This window comes from Bos indicus, chromosome 7 (genome assembly GCF_029378745.1).
Source record: "Bos indicus isolate NIAB-ARS_2022 breed Sahiwal x Tharparkar chromosome 7, NIAB-ARS_B.indTharparkar_mat_pri_1.0, whole genome shotgun sequence".
Lineage (NCBI taxonomy): Eukaryota > Metazoa > Chordata > Mammalia > Artiodactyla > Bovidae > Bos > Bos indicus.
The window spans coordinates 91,090,039-91,107,628 of NC_091766.1; the positions used below are offsets into that span (position 1 = coordinate 91,090,039).

The following is a 17,590-nucleotide window of genomic DNA, read 5'->3' on the forward strand; positions in this document are numbered from 1 at the left end:
TCCTCCAGGGGATTGAACTCACATCTGCCTGCATCTCCTGCATTGCAGGTGGATTCTTTATCCACTTTACCCACTGAGCCACCTGGGAAGCCCCTACTTTGGCAGGCCTAATGGATTTTCAAATATATTATCACAGCTCTGTGAAGGAAGTATATCACTGATTGTTATTGAATTATTCCCAATGATAAAAATCATGATAAAACAGCTTCCATTTATTGAATGCCTACCTTGGATCACAGACTATGTTTAGCACTATTAGCAAATCAACTTAAGTGATGAGACAATTAAATGGCAAAATTAGGGTTTAATTTAGGCTTTCTCCTGGGTTTTGGAGTGTCTACTTCCAAAAGGAGTAGTTCATGTTCCTAAATACATGGTAATTTCTGGTCCAACATTCTGGAGAAATTCAGCTACATTTCCAACAACAATCCTGTATAACTCTGGTCATCTTACCTTTTGCCTAAGCATGTCTGATATAGGCTGCTGGTACAATAATAGAAAAAAAAATGACTAAAATGGTGGTCATTCTGATGTGAATAGTGAATATGAGGTTCATAGGCTTGGAGAGTTGCAATGACTTAACTGAGATCGCCCAACTTATGAACACCAGAGTCAGGAACCAACAGCAGCACCCAATGGACTCGTGACATTTTGGCTTGTTTTCTCTCTGCTACGATAATCTACTCCCTGTGTCTGGTTTGGCACCTTTTCTTGGATCACGTGTGGGAGGAAGTGTGAGATCACCGTGCAGATCGTAAATTGTGTTTGTTTCCGCACAGCATTTCTGAGAGCTGGCTCAATGAGTCTTCTGAGCAGGTAAGAGGGAAGGGTTGCCGCAAGTGGGTTTCGGGAGCGGTGGATAGCCTTCTGAGGGCCATCAGCCGGACCTCACAAGGTTGTGGTTGGAAATAAACGAGATAACAGATGCAAAGTGCCTGCCACCTGGGAGGCACTGTGGCTCAACAAACAGTAGGCGTTATTGATATTCTCCGGAAGTGGCAAGAGCAGGGAGAGTGAGTGGGTGGAGACAACAGATCACTGGGCTAATGACTCAGATGACTCCCAGGTTTCCAGCATATCACATGAGTCCTAAGAAACACTTGGTTTGTATGTAGAGGGAAATGAACATTTCCAAAACCCAGTATCAGTCACTTTTACACTCTTCTTTATGAGGTTTGTCAAGTCATATCAACAGGTTCCGTTCAATTTGACTTTTATAATCTGAGCAATTATTGAGACCGGGACTCAGTGCAGGTTTGTTATTGCATGAGAGTTTTTTCCTGGTCATTTTGTGCCGAGAAACATTATAAACACGTGGAGAGGTGGGGCTACGTACAAAATGCTCAGACACTGAAGAGACACATATTTTTCTATTTGCCATTCTGTCTGCCTGCTTACTTACATATATATCCTCTCCCCACCCCACCCCCAGCTCAGTTGACTTCCCAATTTATTTATTGAAAAGCACCCATTTCCCTACCAAACTCTAGGTGATATGAATTTAACATAAGTCTTTGATGTTCCCCGGGTTTTGCTGCTTGCATCTCAGGGTTCTGTTTCGTGTCACCTGCCCTGATAGAGATTTTTTCTGAGTTTTAAAGGTTAGACCTAACTATACCCTCTAACTTAGATAATTCCTTCACTCATCCCATACGTATCTTACTGGCATCAACGAGTGTATGTGAATCCCACTGGGGAGGGGCAATACTTAACACACATTTATTATTGACTTTTATTGTCTGTCCCTGTCAGTTTTGATCATGCTCTTCCTTATCTCAGGATTTAGGATTTTTTTTTTCTAACAGCTTTCATATGTAACTTCTTTTAAAAACATAAGTATAGAGAACCCATCTTACAGAAAATGTGAAAAATAGGACAAATGTAAATACTGCATCTCTGAATCCAACTACTATTAGAATTTTAATATATTCCACTCAGTTTCTTAGAAAGTATTTACAAGTGTACTCATGATAATTAACTATGATAATAATTATAATAATAAACAATTAAAAAGTGTACTTATAGTAATAACCGGGGCCATGTAACTTTGCTTCAGGCAATACTTATTTTAAATACTAGCATTTATTCTTGAACAGTCTTTAGTAGTAATATTCTAAAAATAGCCAGATATCTTATCCAGTGGATCAGTGATATATCCTAAAACAGTCTCCTACTGTTAGATGGTAAGTTGCTTCTAATTGTCCTTAGTGTAAAGCCGGGCCTTACTAAATTTAACTTTGCATATGTTTTGGCTGATTTCCTTAGGCTAGATTCATTGGCCTATGAATAATGAGGGCAACTTTGACAAGGTATTTGCCAAATTGCTTTCTAGAAGAATTGCACTAATTTATATTGTCATCACGAATGAATGGGATAGTGAATTCATTGCACTTTTACCAGCACTTTGGGCATTTAGTTACTTATTTATTTTTTCCATTTTACATGTCAAATGGTATTTGTTTTAACTTACACTTTCTGGCCACTAGGAAGTTTAAATATTTTCAAGACTATATTTGATATTGTTTTTCTTTTTAATGTTAATTGTTTAAGTTATTGCCGTTTTATCTGTTATATTCTTAGTGATTTTCTTTTGGAAGTTTGAATATTCTGTGTTTTACACATATAAAAATATAATCGACTTTTTAAGCCACTGCCACATTGGTTGAAAATTTTCCAAAAATTTTTGTTTTTTTTTAATAGTAACATTTCAAATGTTATGATGACATTTGCTGTTTTCCTTGGTGTATTCTTTGTAAATTCAAAGTGTAGAAATGGATTTCTTTGTCATTTGGTTTGATAAGTATTCAATATTATTTTCATTTTCTTTGGCTTGATTTTCAAAACATTAAACTTTTTAATACTACATCTGGAACTTGTTTCAGCATATGGTGTGAAGTGACCATATTTGACTTTTAAATAATTTACTATGCTATGACCCAGCTGCTTGATTTCCCTTACAAGTTGCCAAATGCCCAGTGAAAGAAGAATGCTCTTATATTTTGTGTTCGTTGAGATAGCATCTGTTACTTTATTAAGTATGCCAGAATTTTTTTATTGAGGAAACTATGCCTTAGCTAAGTGTTACGTTTGAAACGCTGAATTAATTCTTTCAGATGGGAGGGATATAACTTATTATTTGGTATTTTTTTATGGTACTCTTTTTATTATAAGAGTACACCTTAGCAAAATAATGTAGATACTTTTTATGTTTTCAAAAGTACTTTGGCATGTAAAATGTTAATGTATTTTTTTAATCTTATAGATGGACTTGGATATCAAATTTGAGTTTGAACTATAGCTCAATAACTGATTATTTAAGTGGTTTTATGCAAAGTTTTCAAACTTTTGAGACCCTGTTTTCTCTGTAGAAAATGTGGATAATAACACCTACCTCACAGGACAATGGTAGCTATTAAAGTGAGGAAACTATATAAAATGCCTGGTTAGTTCAGTCGTTCAGTCGTGTCTGACTCTTTGTGACCCCATGGACTGGAGCACGCCAGACATTTAAAAATAAAGCCTGGTAGGTGACCTGATAGAGAAAATACAGACTCATTGTTTTCTTTACTGTATTATACAAACTATTGACCATTTGAATTGGTAGAAAAGAACAAATACTCCTGGAAAATCTCACATAGCCACTAGTTGACTTTGCAATATGTCTCATTTAAATTTGAATATAGTTATTTCTGATCTACACTAAATACCAAAGCAAATCTTAGCCTTGGCTAGAGAGTTTATTTGACAATCTTCTAATCTTATAGAAACATTCAGCCCTCTAGACTCATGGAAGCTGGGCTTTTCAGATAAGACTACTACTTTTTCTTGCATGCATGCTTCAGTAGCTCAATCTTGTCCAACTCTTTGCCACCTCATGGACTGTAGCTCACCAGACTCCTCTGTCCATGGAGTTTTCCAGGCAAGAATACTGGAGTGGGTTGCCATTTCCTACTCCAGGGGATCTTCCTGACCCAGGGATTGAACCGATGTCTCCTGCATTGGCAGGAGGATTCTTTACCACTAAGCCACCTGGGAACCCCAGGACTTTTTTCCCTTAGTTGGACTTACAACCCTTTCAAGGCAGTAATGTATAGCAGATTGCATATAGGCTGTGCTTTAGTCTAAGACTTTTCAGTCAATGCATTCTTTGATTATTTTATCCCCACCTTTTCTACCAGTAAAAAGACAACTTACTGGATTTCACCAAATGAATTATCATTCTTATCCCACCATCAGTACCTGTAAAGATTAGCTGGAAAATAGTGCTGATTTGATTAATAATGTTCTGTTTAATTTCTCTGTTAACAGAATCCTGATATGACAGCTGCCTACAAAACAATTGCCAAGTCTGGGATTGAATGATTAATTGAAATAGTCACAAGTAAAGGTATTTTTGCCATAAAAGGTATGAACATAGCAAATGTATTTACTGTAAGAATACAAAGACTCGACTTAAAAACTAGTTAGTATTATAATAGTCCTGGAGTGTGAGTCAGCAAACAGTTATCAAGTTGTCTTTTTGAGTCAAAATGAAAATCACTGAATTCAAGGTGGGTTGGTTATAACATGAATGAAGTGGGAAGGAGGAAGCCATAGCTATCACCCCAGAGAGAATCAGCAAGATGGCTACTCGATGCTCTAGACACCAAAGTGCTTGGCACTAGTTCTCAGAAAGAAACTTTGTGGTATTTGCAGAATGTGCTGATGCATCTCATATTAAAATCTGTCCTAGTGTAGGTACATATTCAGGAGTTCAGTGCAAATGCACTGATTTCCCAAAGTCCTGAATTTATCCTGCTTATGTCTTTTGTGTTAGGAAAAATACTTTAAATAATTGCATCTTAATTTCTTCATCTGTAAAATGGAAATATCATTGCATATTTCATAAGCATATTACAGGAAATCAGATAGCATGCATGATAATGCACAATATAGATATTTTGCCTTAAAAGTACTGAAATGGCGTTTGGGGTTTGATTTTGTTGATTCTGATTGAAACTCTTGTTCAGTCGGTTCAGTCGCTCAGTCGTATTTGACTCTTTGTGACTCTGTTCTTCCCTGTCCTTCACAAACTCCTGGAGCTTGCTCGAACTCATGTCCATTGAGTCGGTGATGCCATCCAATCATCTCATCCTCTGTCGTCCCCTTCTCCTGCCTTCAATCTTGCCCAGCATCAGGGTCTTTTCCAAGGAGTCAGTTCTTCACATCAGGTGGCCAAAGTATTGGAGTTTCAGCGTCTGTCCTTCCAATGAATATTCAGGACTGATTTCCTTCAAGATGGATCTCCTTGCAGTTCAAGGGACTCTCAAGAGTTTTCTCCAACACCACAGTTCAAAAGCATCAGTTCTTTGGCACTCAGATTTCTTTAGTCCCTCTCTCCAATGGTCCAACTCTCTTGTTAACACTATTTAAAACTTTGCATTTATTATATCTAGCCTTCCCTGAGGGTTAGTTTCAGGGATATTTTATTTTTTCTTGACCTTAATACACAAAAAGAACATCATATTCTATTTTTTCTCTTGATAATTATAAACTCAGGCCCTCTTTATGGACGTCTTTGAAGATATTCCCATCTCTGAATGATTTCTTACTAGCTGTGACCGTGTTTTATAGCCTGATCTCCATTTGATCTTGGCTTCATGTGGCTGCTAAATTCTAAAATTTCTAGTGTAGCTCATTATGAAAATCTTCCAACCCTTTTCTGAATCTGGCAGGGAATTTGAAAATAACTTTCTCCAAAAAAGTGAGAGCATAAATAATAATGATGCTAAAATGAAAATGAGAGGATGTAATCCACTTGTGAGCTAGAGAAGAGCAAGGTTACTATTCATTTGGTTTGTTGGTGGCTCACCTGATTTTGTCAGCCTATAAAGATTGCTTTTTTTAAATCACTTTGCAATTAGTGCTCTAGTTTTTTTTGTGTGTGTGAGGAAAAAAGCAAAAAATAACTGTATGCTATGATTTCTTGAGAACAAAGGCAAAAAAATGAGTTCTTCTTATTCCTTCTTTTCTAGGTTCTAATACTTCTCACATTGAGCTAATGACTATAAGTTAGATTCAGTCCTTTGATCTCCACCTAACGTTGGGATAAGAAGTAAAAAGAGAGCACCATCATGGGAGCTCCAGGCTGGGGCTCTGTAATCAGTGTTGTATTTTTCGGAGAAGGCAATGGCACCCCACTCCAGTACTCTTGCGGAAAATCCCACGGATGGAGGAGCCTGGTAGGCTGCAGTCCATGGGGTTGCGAAGTTGGACACGACTGAGCGACTTCACTTTCACTTTTCACTTTCACGCATTGGAGAAGGAAATGGCAACCCACCCTAAAAGCTCTGTGTTTCTCAGTTTTCTTACTTATTAAGCAGGGTAAGTAATGGCTTCCTTACATCATGGGGTTGTTTTGAGAATCAGATAAAATGATGAATATCAAAATCTTTTGCAAAACCAAAATGTCATTTTTAGACACATGTAAAATACCCCAAATAAGTGATGCTTCCCCCTTCTCTTTTTATACTCACTCTAACACATTCAATTATAAATATCAATGTAACTTAATTTCATAGAACTGAATATAAGTAAAAGTCTTATGGAACACACACATATACATTACTTTTTCTCATTTGCCATCATCGATGACGCTTGTCGAATTATTTTCTTGGCACAGCATTAACTTAGGGCCCAGGTATGTCATAATTCCTCATTGATGTGCTTGCTCTGGAAATTTACTTAAAGTAATTTGGTGAAAAGCTTTGTTAATTCAATTATTGAATTCCATGCCTTATATTTAAAGTCTATAAACAAAAATTACAGAAAAGTACTTAAGTTATTGCATTATTTTAATACTGTGATTGAATAGCTTTTGTATTTGAGATTGGTAGGTCACATATTTAAGTGATGTGTTCATGAAAGTGAAATATTAAAAACAGCTTATGAAAATCTCCCATCTGGCAGTTACAATTGATCAGAAATCTACTCTTCAGCATTATTTTGAAAATAGCATGAGTTTTTAATTAAAACTGTTCATTCGATTTATTAATGTAAGTAAAACCTCCCATTTGAACAGGTTTAACTTGAGAAAGTGGTTTTCTAAAGCCCCTTTATGGATTGAATGATACAATTTTCAATAAAGAATAGTTATAAAAGATGTCAGACGTTTTTTCTCCATCGATCTTTTTTGTGTTCTCTTTAATTTCGAAATTGAACTGTGAACATAATTCTGCTTGTGTAAAAATATTTGATGAATTCATGATCTTAATTCTATTATTTTAAATCTAAGCTAACTGAAAGGATCTACAGAGAAAACTCTTTCATAAACTGTGTGAAGGTATTCTTTATATCAGGTAATTTTAAATTTTAGTAAAGCTGGCATGGACAAGAAATAAGCACATTATTTAGCTTAAAATGTCTCACTTGGAAACAACATGCAAAGCATTTTATTTAGATGATGTCCAATGCTTATCCAGTGGCTGCGTTCATTACACACGTCATCTCATTTAATCCTTTCAATAATCCTGTTCCTCAGCATTTGTACTATCTATATTTTACCCGGAAATAAACTGAAGATTGGGAGCTATGCAACTTGTGAATAAACTTCAGGAGAAGGATTCCAGATCAGGCAATGGACCCTCAATCCACAGGCACTTCCTCACTGCTCTGAACCGGAGCCCAGCCCCTGCTTGTCCTGTGACAGGTTTATAAAGGCAGTGCTACTACCTTCTCTCTGAGAACCCCAGCACCTGAATTACAGGCTGTGGTGTTTCCAAACCATAGTTATTGATCAAAAATGGATTATCACAAATGTGAATTGAGAAACTGTAAAATGGGAAACCCCCTTTTTGACGTGTCTGTTCCCCGGGGAAGTGTTTGTTTCCCTCATGTTTTACACTGACAAACGTCATGCTGATGTGTTAGATCACAAATGGGTAATTTCTCTGTGTGTTCATTGCACAGTGTTATTGCTGATGTGTTCATGATAATTCCTCTCCTTTCCAGGTGAAAATTTAACAGACAGAGACAGTGTATTTGTAGTTGAGCCCTCTAGGTTCAAGAATAGGAGTGAATGGGGAAAGATGTGCACGCCTGACTCTCCTGCCCTGGTGATGCCTTTATTTTCATGACACCCGCCATGTGAGAGGTTTCTGCAACCCATTTAGTAGCTAAGTGTAGCATACCCATTCACCAGGAATTGAAAGTCAATGTGCTTAATTATTGGCAGTCTTGCTGACTGTATGTATATACGTATACACACACAAACACACACACATATGTACACATATGTCTGTGTGCATATATGTGCATGTGTGTACGTGTATGTATATGTGTGTGTGTATATATATATAGACACATATATAATGAACATGGGCTTCCCTGGTGGCTCAGATGGTAAAGAATCTACCTGCAATGTAAGAACCACCAGTTCTCCCTGGTTCAGAAAGATCCCCTGGAGAAGGGAATGGCAACCCACTGCAGTGTTCTTACCTGGAGAAGCTCATGAACAGAGGAGCCTGGTGGGCTATAGTCCATGTGGTCGCATGAAGTTAGACAGGACAGAGCGACTAAGCATGCACATATGCATGTTGAACATGATTGCTCATGAACTTAGAGTTCAAAGCCATGAACTTTATGTGTTGCTGTTGTTATGGGACTCTTAGTCTATTTTGTAAGACTTGGAATAAATAGGCTCAGAGGATCTTAAACCTTATGCAATGAATAAGTAGGGCTTCCCTACTTATGGGTTGGTAAAGAATCTGCCTGCACTTCAGGAGACCCTGGCTCGATTCCTGGGTCAGGAAGGTCCCCTGGAGACGGGATAGGCTACCCACTCCAGTATTCTTGGGCTTCTCTTATGGCTCATCTGATAAAGAATATGCCTGCAACACGGTAGACCTGGGTTTGATCCCTGGATTGGGGAGATCCCCTGGAGAAGGGAATGGTTCCGCACACCAGTATTCTGGCCTGGAGAAATCCATGGACTATATAGTCCATGGGGTCGCAAAGAGTAGGACATGACTGAGTGACTTTCACTTCACTGTGAGTAAGTATATGGTCGTGAGACCACCAGTGTCTGTATCTGCCACTGAAACCGTGTATAGATATAGATATGCTTTCTTGCTCAAATTTTCCAGTGTGCTCGTTTAATATATTACTAATAGTCATGTGCCTCAGCATGGGAGCAAGGGAGACTGGAAACTGGTTCTACCAGCAGCTCAGCTTGTGTCTCTTGTGAATTCAGGAAACTTAACTGTGCTGTTTTCAGTCTATGTCTGTGATTCATATTCTGCTTGTAACTCTGAATTACAGCTTTATTATTTTATCAACATTACTCAAAAAAGTAATTTCCAAAAGCTTGGAAGTTTGTATTTCTACTGCTGTTTCCTACCTTTTCAACAAATAAGTTCCATGAGCTCTGGAATATGTTCCCCTGCAAATAAATTCCAGAGTGTTTAGTTTTTAGTTGTTTATTTAACCAGTACTCTGAGTTATAACAATAATTATTCATCAGAACTTATAAATACTCATACAGAATGAAATTAATTTTAAACGTGTGAAAAAGCCAAGATTAAGGGTAAATAAACATAAAAATTGAACTGAGGGTGAGGTTGGTATATAAAATATTTGCCCTCAAATTCTATACATTTTTTAGAGATAGATCACAAATTTGACTCCAAGGTTTCTAGAAACCAATCAGAAAATAGAAATGTGATCTCTGTCTCTAGTATAAAAGGAAATGAATTGCTTTGAAGAAGCGTATTTACTATTCATGGAACTAGGATCAGGTAGCAAAATTTTATATATTTGTATATTGTAAGGAAGAAAAATGGAAAACCTATTTATCACAGAGTAAGGTGCATCATAGGTCTGTTTTGTGTAAAATCCGTAAATATTGGGAGGTATGACCTTGCCAGGGCCTTCCCTGGTGGCTCAGATGGTGAAGAACCTGCCTGTAATGTAGGAGACCTGGGTTCGATTCCTGGGTCAGGAAGATCCTCACCCACTCCAGTGTTCTTGCCTGGAAAATTCCGGACCTGGCACACTACATTTTGCAAAAAGTCAGTTACAGCTGAGCGACTGACACTTTCACTTTGAGCTTCCCTGGTAGCTCAGCTGGTAAAGAATCTGCCTACAATGCAAGAGACCCTGGTTCAATTCCTGGGTTGGGAAGATCCCCTGGAGAATGGGTAGGCTACCCACTCCAGTATTCTTTGGCTTCCCTGGTGGCTCAGTCAATATAGAATCTGCCTACATTTCAGGAGACCTGGGTTTGATCCCTGGGTTGGGAGGATCCCCTGGAAGAGGGATGGCAACCCACTCCAGTATTCTTGCCTGGAGAATTCCCATGGACAGAGGAGCCTACCTAGCAGGTTTCAGTCCATGGGTTGCAAAGAGTCAGACATGACTGAGCAATTAAGTACAGCACGTCACCTTGCCATGGTATAATACAATAAAAATCATTTTGATGGGAGAGGAGTAGCTATATTGTATGATCCAGTCATGCCACCCTTTGATGAGCCAGCTGGTGCAAAGAGAGATTTTAGAATGTCAGAAGTGAGGTGCAATGTCAGGTCTACAAATGGCTGTAAAGCTTCAACTTAAACTGTTTTATAATAAAACATCAGTTCAGTTCACATGCCCCTGATCCTTGGAAATGGATGGCACTTGTTGCTTCTGAGTAAAAGGTTTCTAGTTACTGCACAAGCTTTAGCAAAGAAGTTCTAGAGTCAGGAATAATAAAGGCCCAGGTTGGGGTGGAGGGAGGAAGGGGGAGAAATCATTTCTCACCCATCTCCACCACCCCAGGACCTGCTAGTGGAATGCCTGGCACACGAAAGGAGCTAGGTACTTGTTGCTTTATATTGAGGTTATTCCTGATCCAAGCTTAAAAATTAATTCACTATTTTAATGGAGGCACATAACTATGTTTTTGAAAGGAGAGAATGATACTGATCTCAATGGGATGTTTCTAGGACAAGATAAATTATGATATAGTAACACACTGACCAATAAAAAGTGCTTGGCAAATATTTGCTGATTCAACTACTGAACTCTAAACAGTATATAATGTAAGAGGTGAGAAATGAGTGGATTATCTCAGTACTGCCACGATAAATATTTTAGTGGCAAGATATCTATGCTAGTATTCTGACTGATGTTACATTTTTAGTAAATAATCTCAGTTATAAGAATGCATTTTTCCCCATGAGGCTTTATGTAAGTATATTTTATTTTGAATGGCTATTTAAAAAAAATAATTTGCAGAGGTGTTTTATTTTGCTTTTTCCTATTTATGTTAGCCTTTTTTCAAGAAAATTGCTAACCATTGATCTAGATTCTAAAATGAGTGGACTGCATAATCTTGATGATCCTCTCTAAATATTTATTTTTCTCTATATTGATATTTTGACTGATATTATGCAGTAGTACGGAGAAGGCAATGGCACCCCACTCCAGTACTTTTGCCTGGAAAATCCCATGGGTGGAGGAGCCTGGTGGGCTGCTGTCCATGGGGTCGCTGAGGGTCGGACACCACTGAGCAACTTCACTTTCACTTTTCACTTTCATGCATTGGAGAAGGAAACGGCAACCCACTCCAGTGTTCTTGCCTGGAAAATCCCAGGGACGGAGGAGCCTGGTGGGCTGCCGTCTCTGGGGTCGCACAGAGTTGGACACGACTGAAGCGACTTAGCAGCAGCAGCAGCAGCAGCATGCAGTAGTTAAGTTCAGATCGTATTACCTGATTTAGTAGAGTCTAAGTTTTGTCAATTAAGTGACAATAAGTTGAATGACGGACAAACCCTTGGTTTCTAAATATAGTTAAATTTTCTAGCCTAATCTTGCTAACATATTGTCATGTTTATTAGGAAATAATTTGTCCTCCTCCATGTATTATCCTTCAATAAAATAATACATTTTTGTCTATTCAAATGATTCAGTTTTCTTCAGTACTGCCTTGGAAATCCAATCTCCTATATTTGTTCTTAGATTCTCTTATACTATATATTGTACTGTTAAGGTATAGATTTCCAAACTGGCCAAAGTTTGGTTTAAAATAACATTTTATTTCAAAGGCCTGTTCATTGGCAACACTTTCTTGAGCATTACAAGGCATAGTCATAGATGTTCTGAAAACTACCTTTGACTAGGAATTCTTTCTTTACTCCACTATTTTATTTATTTGGACATAAAAGTTGTGTAAAATTGAAGAAACAAAAAATAGTGCCATTTTGAAAATAATTTTAGTCTCATATTTCCACATGTATATGTTTAATCTTATCACATTGTATATTTGGGTAAACGTCCACCCATGCAGAAGTCCAAGTTTTCTCTGCTATTTTTCTTTTCCTTGATCTACCTCCTGAAGGATTTTTGAAAGTTTTGGTTTTATCCTTGAGAAATGTATACCTTTTCTTCTAGATCCTCTGTTCTCTTCTTATTCCTGTTAATATAGGGTTTTTTTTCCAGATATTTAAATTTTTAATTTTATTATCTAAAGTTCTATAATACATTTAAATATGATTTCTAATCTGTTACTTTCCAATCTACTGCTTAGGTTAAAAGAATTTAACTCATTATAATAAAGAAATTATTTGGTCATTTTGAGCCATCTGTGGAGAAGGCAATGGCACCCCACTCCAGTACTCTTGCCTGGAAAATCCCATGGATGGAGGAGCCTGGTAGGCTGCAGTCCATGGGGTCGCTAAGAGTTGGACACAACTGAACGACTTCACTTTCGTTTTTCACTTTTCATGCATTGAGGAAGAAAATGGCAACCCACTCCAGTGTTCTTGCCTGGAGAATCCCAGGGACGGGGGAGCCTGGTGGGCTGCCATCTATGGGGTTGCACAGAGTTGGAAACGACTGAAGCAACTTAGCAGCAACAGCAGTGTCTTTCCTGACTTGGTGATTTCAAATTTTATAATTTTACTTAATTATAGCCTTACCTTGTTTAAAAGTCATGGTTTAGATATTGACTTCATTAGGCACTATGGTGGTTATTAATTTGCCAACTGTTTTCAGTTTTCACCTTTTAGACATACGACAGTATATAGCTTTCAGGCCTGTTGTGGTTGTGAGAAAGGGTCCATAGGACTAGTTCTGTCTACTGAATTCTGAGCAAGAGTAATGTACATCACTTCTGGATCAAACTATTTCCTTAGCTCCAGGCCATGGGGTCACAAAGAGTCACAACTGAGTGGCCCACACACTTTGATCGACTGGAATAGGTTGTGTTTGGTTTGACCTTTTCTGGATGGTGCTAATGAAATTTGAAATTGCAGTGCTCCACTCAGAACCCTGCAGATCCTACTAACAATCTACACTCTTTGCCCACCTTCTGTGAGCTTTTACATCTCATAGCATGCACTTGAAATTCTCATCAGTGGCCTGTCCTCAAGTTACTGGTGCCAATTACTCTTGGGAGCATACAAATCAGTGATTGACTGGCTCATGAAATCCCAGCTCCCTTACCTGCAGAGAGGACAAGTTTAAGATAAACATACCCTCCCGAATCCCCTGTCAGGATCAGTGTGAAGCTACCTCTGTGGGAGCTTACCTGAAATCTCACCCTTGCTTACTGCTCCCCCTTTCTATGTCTTGCTTTCTTGGCTCCCTTATAAGTTTCTGCTGGGAATTCTCTCTTGATAAGTCTCTTGTCCCTCATGTTAAAACCTGTCCTGTGAAACCCTACCTAAGATTGGGAATGAAATATATAATATGTGGTTCCATAACAGTGCTTAAGGAAATACACTTGGCAGGACTTTCATCACTGCAGATGGTGACTGCAGTGAAATTAGAAGACACTGTTCCTTGGAAGAAAAGCAGTGACCAACCTAGATAGCATATTAAAAAGCATAGACATTACTTTGCCAACAAAGGTCCATCTAATTAAAGCTATGGTTTTTCCAGGAGTTATTTATGGATGTGAGAGTTGGACCATAAAGAAAGCTGAATGCCGAAGAATTGATGTTTTTGAACTGAGGTGTTGGAGAAGACTCTTGAGAGTACCTTGAAATACAAGATCAAACCAGTCAATCCTAAAGGAAATCAGTCCTGACTATTCACTGGAAGGACTGATGCTGAAACTCCGATACTTTGGCCACCTGATGGGAAGACCTGACTCACTGGAAAAGACCGTAATGGTGGGAAAGATTGAAGGCAGGAGGAGAAGGGGATGACAGAGGATGAGATGGTTGGATGACATCACCAACTTGATGGACATAAGTTTGAGCAAGCTCTGGGAGTAGGTGATGAACAGGGAAGCCTGACGTGCTGCAGTCCATGGGGTCACAAAGAGTGAGACATGACTGAGCGACTGAACTAAACTGAGACTTTAACTTACCATGGTATATTAGAAAATCCCTAAATTTAGAAGGTTCCTTTTTAACTTCAAACCTTTTAAGCCAGGAATTTTGTCATGTTTAATGTTCTGTTATTTATCAGATTGAAACAATATTACTGCTTTATTTTTTTTAGTAAGGCTTGATTTTTGTATCATCATTACATCTTTTTTTTGCTTTGGGTGGTGGACTTGTAATCATTCTATCTGTTTATAGTCTTCAAACATCTTCAGAGCTCAGGTCACATTATAAGATACATTTGGGGTTGTGATCACATAAAAAAGCAGAGCTTACTGGCCACACACAGGGGAAATTTACCAATAACCTCTCATTACTGTAGTGCTTTCATAAGCTGTTGTAACTGGCCATTGATCATGACGGCATATAAAAGTAAATGGGGAAAAGCCCCCTTCTTTCTTCCGTTGCTGCTTTTATGTGTGGACTGTTAAATGTTATTAACAAGATTTATCCTTTTTACATGCTATCTGCTTTGGTGTACAATTCTGAATGATTGTGTCCTTGCTTTACTTAATTTCTGAAGTGATATGAATATTTATATGTTGGTTTGAAAAGATACAATCCTTTAGCAATTTTCAAATGTGGAATTTATTTGAAGTATCCTTACATATTTTTAGGTCACATGAGGAAAAGCCAAGTGGAAAGCAGATCATCCAGACCAACCTACTGAAATGGTGAGAATCCTTTACTGCATCACCTTATAGGTTAACAGGACTCATACTGACAAGCGAACTAAAAACAGAGCCACCGCTGTGTCATTTGTTTGGATGTATATCAGACTTTGAAGAAAAAATGCATTCCCCCTCTCAGAAAATGTCTCTTGTGAGGTAAGGGTCTTTGAACTTTATTTTTTTGGTCAAGGGTAGAAGAAGTGGTGGATAACTCATATATATTATGGTTCATGTAATTAAACCCCTATTAATTTAATTGCTCTTTATATTTTTATCAGCCCTTTCTAGTTTTTCCTTCTTACATCATTTCTTGAGATGACTTTTATTTACATCTGTTTAATGAGACCAAAAGTTACCAGAAAATCTTTAGGTGCCATGCATTTTATAGGGATGCAGGTGAAACCCAGCTATCTTTTCTCTCTGCCTCTGAGATAGAGTCAGGGCTAAACAATAAATGATGTATCAGCTCACAGTAAACATTTGGAAAATAATATGCCACATTTTAACATGCATGTATCTTTTGACTTAGCTTATTCATTTTTAGGAATGGAGAAGGAAATGGCAACCCACTCCAGTGTTCTTGCCTAGAGAATCCCAGGGACAGAGGAGCCTAGTGGGCTGCCGTCTATGGGGTCGCACAGAGTCGGACACGACTGAAGTGACTTAGCAGCAGCAGCAGTATATAAAAATAAAAGTGATAATATATAAAACACACACACACACACACATATATATATATATATATAAATAATTGGGGTTTATTTTACCCTTGCTTATCATTTCAAAGACCTGGAATTACTCTGAATATCTAAAAATAAGTGAATGGTTATACAAGTGAAGGTACAATTTTAATAGAGATGTTTTTCAGCTATTAATATAAATGAGTTAAACTAATAACCAAATGTGAATAGATGTTCTTGATTTGTAAAAAGGAAGTTGTAGGAAAACAGGTATTGAATTTATCTTAAAAGAAGAAGCTCTCTGTATTGGCACGAGCATAGAGTCAAGCCTCAAAGAATATATACTAAAAATTTAACATTTAACCTATGGGCAGCATAGCTGGGGAAAGAATCTAAGCTAATAACATTTTAATGCTTCTGTATTATTCAGCATGACATAGCAGCTACACATTTCTTTTGTAATTTTGAAAATGATAAAGTTTACAAAGTTTTCTGAAGAATAATTCAGAGATAAAGATAAATGTGTCTACCTCTGTTACTTAGGAAACACTTTAATTATCATTAAAATTATTTTCTTCTAGGTAAGCATATCTGTTTTTCTCTAAGGGTTTCTACTTTTGGTTTTTGACAGCAGATTTCTTTTGGAGTATATAGGCAGGAAGACTCATTTCAGACCTTATTTATATGTTGTATCTGTAACTGTTGTCTATGATGTAGAAAGAGAGAAGTAAACCATGCAAAGATGACCAAATAAATTCACATTGTATCACGTCACTAGACAGTGATAGCTCTTCTCCTTTATAAATTCACCTCCAAAAAAGCAAAGAGATCAGATACCAAGTGTTGATTTCATAGACATCACTAACACTCACCAAACCTCTGGGTCTTTGCTGCTTCTGGACATACAAAAGACCAGTTTTCCATTCCCTTAAGTTTAGGCATGGGCATGAGACTTCCTCAGCCAATGACATGTGAGCCGAAAAGAGTGTGCATTATTTCCAGTGAAAGCAATACACCTTTTGTTGTTGTCATTGTTTATTTCTGCCACATGAACTATCATGCCCAATTGATAACAGTCACTGAAAAGACTTCAGTTGTCTGTATAGTACTTGGATCTTATGCTCTAGGTGTTGTCAGAATTTTGTATGTAGGAGACACAACCTTTCAGAATTATCTATGAGATAAAAGAGTTTTTTAGTTATATGAAATTTAATCTCTTACTTAGTGGGCTATGTCATCAGACAGATCTAGGTTCTTATCTTGACTCAGTCATTTACTTGGTAATATTGTACAAGCTGCTTTACTCATCTGGGTGTCAATTTACATAAGTGAAATCAAAGTATGCTTCCTCATATCAGGTGGTTCTATGAATTAACCACAGTAATGTATGTGACCCAATGTTCTATTTGTGGTGTATGCTCAATAACTGTTAGCCACCTGTTTGGGAGTTCTTGTGAAAATATTCTAAGTGGACTTGAGAAAGTAGAGAGAGAGCATTAAGACAAAAGGAAGAAAACTGTTATTGTTAACAGGATTCCCAGTCCCATCAATTTGATTAGCTGTATTCTTTGAGATTATGGAGTAGTGTTGAAAGAATACATGTCAGCCTCTTCAGCTTCTTCAGTGTTTAATTAGGTTTATGATATTTATTCCATCATAGAAGAAAAAGCTCAGAGAAGGCAATGGCACCCCACTCCAGTATTCTTGCCTGGAAAATACCATGGACGGAGGAGCCTGGTACGCTGCAGTCCATGGGGTCGCTAAGAGTCAGACATGACTGAGCGACTTCACTTTCACTTTTCACTTTCATGCACTGGAGAAGGAAATGGCAACCCACTCCAGTGTTCTTGCCTGGAGAATCCCAGGGACGGGGGAGCCTGGTGGACTGCCA

The 17,590-nt window shown here is 37.8% G+C and overlaps 1 long non-coding RNA gene across 2 annotated transcripts; it reads left to right on the forward strand.

The window, feature by feature from the left end:
* The first annotated feature begins 2,808 nt into the window (after positions 1–2,808).
* Positions 2,809–15,696, forward strand: LOC139184230 (uncharacterized). Of its 2 annotated transcripts, XR_011567808.1 has the most exons (4): positions 2,809–4,405; positions 6,015–6,363; positions 13,900–14,132; positions 14,966–15,696. It is a non-coding gene; the product is annotated as an uncharacterized lncRNA (long non-coding RNA). The 2 variants fall into 2 exon arrangements; XR_011567807.1 differs by lacking the exon at positions 14,966–15,696 and having other exon boundaries at positions 13,900–14,949.
* Positions 15,697–17,590: the final 1,894 nt, after the last annotated feature.